The sequence below is a fragment of the Colobus angolensis genome, unplaced genomic scaffold (assembly GCF_000951035.1).
Source record: "Colobus angolensis palliatus isolate OR3802 unplaced genomic scaffold, Cang.pa_1.0 Scaffold60, whole genome shotgun sequence".
NCBI classification, from domain to species: domain Eukaryota; kingdom Metazoa; phylum Chordata; class Mammalia; order Primates; family Cercopithecidae; genus Colobus; species Colobus angolensis.
The window spans coordinates 2,008,556-2,013,275 of record NW_012119599.1 but is presented as its reverse complement, the minus strand read 5'-3'; positions in this window follow the sequence as shown (position 1 = coordinate 2,013,275).

Sequence of the window (4,720 nt, the reverse complement as noted above, 5' to 3'; positions counted from 1 at the left end):
ATGGTCTCGATCTCCTGACCTCGTGATCCGCCCGTCTCGGCCTCCCAAAGTGCTGGGATTACAGGCTTGAGCCACCGCGCCCGGCCGAGGGGAAGTAGAGTTTTGATTATTAAACTTTATTTACGTAAGTGATTCCAAATACATTTTCTTGTAAAAGAAACAAACACTGAATAACACAGTGAAACCCCATCTCGACTAAAAAATACAAAAAACTAGCCGGGAGCGGTGGCGGGCGCCTGTAGTCCCCGCTACTCGGGAGGCTGCGGCAGGAGAATGGAGTAAACCCGAAAGGCGGTGCTTGCAGTGAGCTGAGTTCCGGCCACTGCACTCCAGCCTGGGTGACAGAGCGAGACTCCATCTCAAACAAACAAACAAACAAACAAACATGATTTGCCTAATCTGTTAGCAGATATGTTACAGGGCTGCTGTGTGCCTGGCCTTAGCCTCACAGCCATGAACCAGACTGACTCCCCAAGATCCTTGCCACCATAGGGCTGACCTCTTGGTCATGAGACACAGTAAACAAGGGAATCAACCAATAAAGTCATCTCGCCAGGTGCAGTGGCTCACACCTGTAATCTCAGCACTTGGGGAGGCTGAGGTGGGAGGATCACTTGAGCCCAAGAATTCGAGACCAGCCTGGGCGACATAGCAAGACGCAATCTGTAATTTTTTTTTTTTTTCTTTTGAGACTTAAGTCTCACTCTGTCACTCTGGCTGGAGTGCAAGGGCGCTCTCTCGGCTCACTGCAATCTCCGACTCCCGGGTTCACGCCATTCTCCCGCCCAATCTGTAATTAATAACAAAAAAATAAAATAAAGTCATCTCGCACACTGACAAGTGTCACGAAGAAAATAAAACAGGAGGATGTGTTGAGAGAATGACTAGGGGAGCTACTTCGGGTTTTTTACTTTTTTCGATTTTTAAAATTTTAATTTATTTAATTTACATAGTTTTGAATGGGCAATAAATTCACTTGGTTTGAAATGCAAAGAGTGTGACATGGCATACAATGAAGTCTTTCTCCATCCCTCTCACACTTCAGCCGCTCAATTTTCCATGGTGGGGGAGGTGGTTTTTGAAACAGGGGGATCAGGAAAGGTCTCTGAGGAGGGGACAATTGAGCAGGGACCTGACAGAGAACAGTCAGCTCTGCAAATACCCCAGAAAGTGTTCTAAGGCAGAGGGAACAACCAGTATGAAGGTTTAGAAGCAGAATAAAATTTGGCCTTTTTTTAAAAAAAACAACAACAACAGAGTTTTCACTCTTGTTTCTCAGGCTGGAGTGTAATGGTGCAATCTCGGCTCACGGCAACCTCCGCCTCCTGGGTCAAGCTATTCTCCTGTCTCAGCCTCCCAAGTAGCTGGGATTACAGGCACGTGCCACCACACCCGGCTAACTTTTTGTATTTACTACAGACGGGGTTTCACCATGTTGGTCAGGCTGGTCTCGAACTCCTGACCTTAGGTGATCCACCCGTCTCAGCATCCTAAAATGTTGGGATTACAGGCATGAGCCACCAGGTCTGGCCAAATTTGGCATTTTCAAGACAGACTTGAGACCTCCCAAGTGTGGTGGCTCACGTCTGTAATCCCAGCAATTTGGGAGGCCGAGGCAGCTTGATTCCAGGAATTCGAGACCAGCCTGGGCAACATAGCAAAACCTTGTCTCTACAAAAAAAAAAAAAAGATCTCTGTGACCACCAAATTCCCTAGAATCCCACACTCTCTATCTCACTGGTAACTCTTGCAATGAGTTTAAAGTGGACTTTTTACATGTATTAATATATGGTACTTTGGGTGTTTCCTTGATTTTTTTCATTCCCTTTGTATCTTTGGCAACTTTTTATCCACTCAGTGGATGTTTTCATTCTGTGTCATCCAGTCATTTACACACTTCATGCCACCCGTTTTTTTAAGAGACAAGGTCTAAGTCCCTTTCCCAAGCTGCAGTATAATAGCACAATAATTGCTCACCACAGGCTGGAACTCCTGGGCTCAAGCAATCCTCCTACTTCATCTTCCCAAGCAGGTGGGACCACAGATGGATGAAACCACACCCATTTTTTTTTTTTTTTTTTTTTTTTTTTAGAGATGGGGTCTCGGCCAGGCGCAGTGGTTCACATGTGTAATCTCAGCACTTTGGGAGGCTGAGGTGGGCGGATCATCTGAGGTCAGGAGTTCGAGACCAGGCTGACCAACATGGAGAAACCCCATCTCCACTAAAAAATGCAAAAATTAGCCGGGCGTGGTGGTGCATTCCTGTAATCCCAGCTACTCGGGAGGCTGAGGCAAGAGAATCGCTTGAACCCAGGAGGCGGAGGTTGCAGTGAGCCAAGATTGCGCCATGGCACTCCAGCCTGGGAAACAAGAATGACACTCTGTCTCGATAAAAAAAAAAAAAAGAGATGGGGCCTCACTGTGTTGTCCAGGCGGGTCTCAAACTTCTGACCTCAAGTGATCCTCCCGCCCTGGCTTCTCAAAGCACCAAAGCACTGGGATTACAGGCATGACACACGGTGCCCAGTCCACACCTCCTTTAGTTGCTGCTCACTCCGTGCTTTAGAAAGGGATGTCCAAGGGTTTCACTATTCCCTGCCCTTGTTTTTTTGTTTTTTGTTTTTTTTTTGAGGAGTCTTGCTCTGTCTCCCAGGCTGGAGTGCAGTGTCACGATCTCAGCTCACTGCAACCTCTGCCTCCCCGGTTGTAGTGATCCTCCCACCTCAGCCCCTCGGCCACCCAAGTAGGTGCGATTACAGGCGTGTACCACCATGCCTGGTTAATTTTCTGTTTTTAGTAGAAATGGGGTTTCACCATGTTGGCTAGGCTGGTCTTGAACTCAAGTGATCCATCCGCCTCAGCCTTCCAAAGTGCTGGGATTACAGGCGTGAGCCACCGCGCCCAGCCTCCCCTGTCCTCTTGATGGACATTTAAGCTATTTCCAATTTCTTGCTGTCACATCACTGCTGCCATAAAGATTGTTATGTACATATGCAAGCGTTCTCTTACGCAGGGGTCTTGCTACCTGTTTTGTACAGCACTTAAGCTAAGAAGAGTTTTTTTACATTTTTTTAAGGATTGTAAGTAAAAAGAAAAACCGAAGAGTGTGTAAACCAGACCCTACGTCTAGCATGTCTAAAAGATTTTGTATTTGAACTTTTACAGAAAAAGTCTGCTGGCTGGGCATGGTGACTCATACCTCCAATCCCAGCACTTTGGGAGGCTGAGCCAGGCGGATCACTTTAGCCCAGGAGTTTGAGACCAGCCTGGGCAACATAGCGAAACCCTGTCTCTACAAAAAATTAGCCCGGCATGGTGGTGTGCACCTATAGTCCCAGCTACTCAGTGGGCAGAGGTTGGAGGATCGAATGAGCCCTGGAGGTGGAGGCTGCAGTGAGCCCTGGTTATGCTACTGCGCTCCGGCATGGGCGACAGAGACCCTGTCTCAAACAAACAAACACACAAAAAACCACGTTTGCTGACTGTTGCTGTAGTGTAAGTGGCACCCAGAAATACCACCCCTCCTATTTCACAGATGGGAAAGCTGAGACCCAGAGAGGAGGAAGCAGTTACCCAAGGTCACACAGAACTGGAGTTCTCATTCAGCTAGGTAAGTTTGTTGCGTTGCTGAGCCGGGCCTGGCTGGGGTGAGTGAGGTCTGAAAATTGATTAAGTCAACTGGGTGCAGTGGCTCACACTTGTAATCCTAGCACTTTGGGAGACTGAGGAAAGTGGATCACCTGAGGTCATAAGTTCGAGACCAGCCTGGCCAACATGGCGAAATCACATCTCTACTAAAAACATAAAAATTAGCTGGGCTTGGTGGCCTGTGCCTGTAATCCTGGCTACTTAGGAGGCTGAAGCAGGAGAATTGCTTGAACCCAGGAGGGGGAGGTTACAGTGAGCTGAGATCGTGCCAGTGCCCTCCAGCCTGGGCAACAGAAGGAGACTATATCTCAAAAAAAAAAAGAAAAAAGAAATTAAGTCTACCCCTTTTCCCAGACAACTCAGCCTCAGGAGACACACTGAGAAACAGTGATAACCTCTGGGGATCAGGGTTCAAGATCTCTGAGAGTGGGGTGAAGGGGAGGGGAATTAATGTCAGAGCTTGGCCTGGAAGGAGGAAGTGCTCTCCAGGTAAAGGAGGTCAGGACAACATCCGGACATGGGACTTGGCTTGGAAATACGCTGGAAAAGTGGATTCTCTCACCTAGTCAGCTGGCCCTGAGAATTGTTGGTTTTACACTCAGATCTTGGTGGCTTTCCGGGTTCTGGGGGCTCAGGCAAGAGGGTCATAGGCCAGATTCATTCCCTGTCTCCAGGCCTCAGTTTACCCATGTGTAAACGTGAAACTGATTTCCCAGGGCTCGGGCGCCTCACCCGGGCCAGGTGGCGCTCTACCCAAGGGGCGCGACCACATCAGTGACGTCACTCGGGGCGTGGCCGGCAAGACACGCTGCGGAAGCCTCGGAGGGTGTCTGGGCTCAGCCTGGAGCCGGCGTGTGGGGGCGGGGGCTCCGGGGAGGGTCTCCTCACCTCTGGGCCCTCCTGAGGGCTGGGATGATCCTGCTGTCCTCCGCAGGCGAAACTGAGTCAGAGCGGGGCGTACGTGGGTCGGAGGCTTTACATACCCAAGAAGCCGGCGCCTCCTGCCCACCCCGGGCGAATGCCAGGCCCCCAACTCCGGCACTCCTCGCCAGTCCCCACCTCCACCCCCACC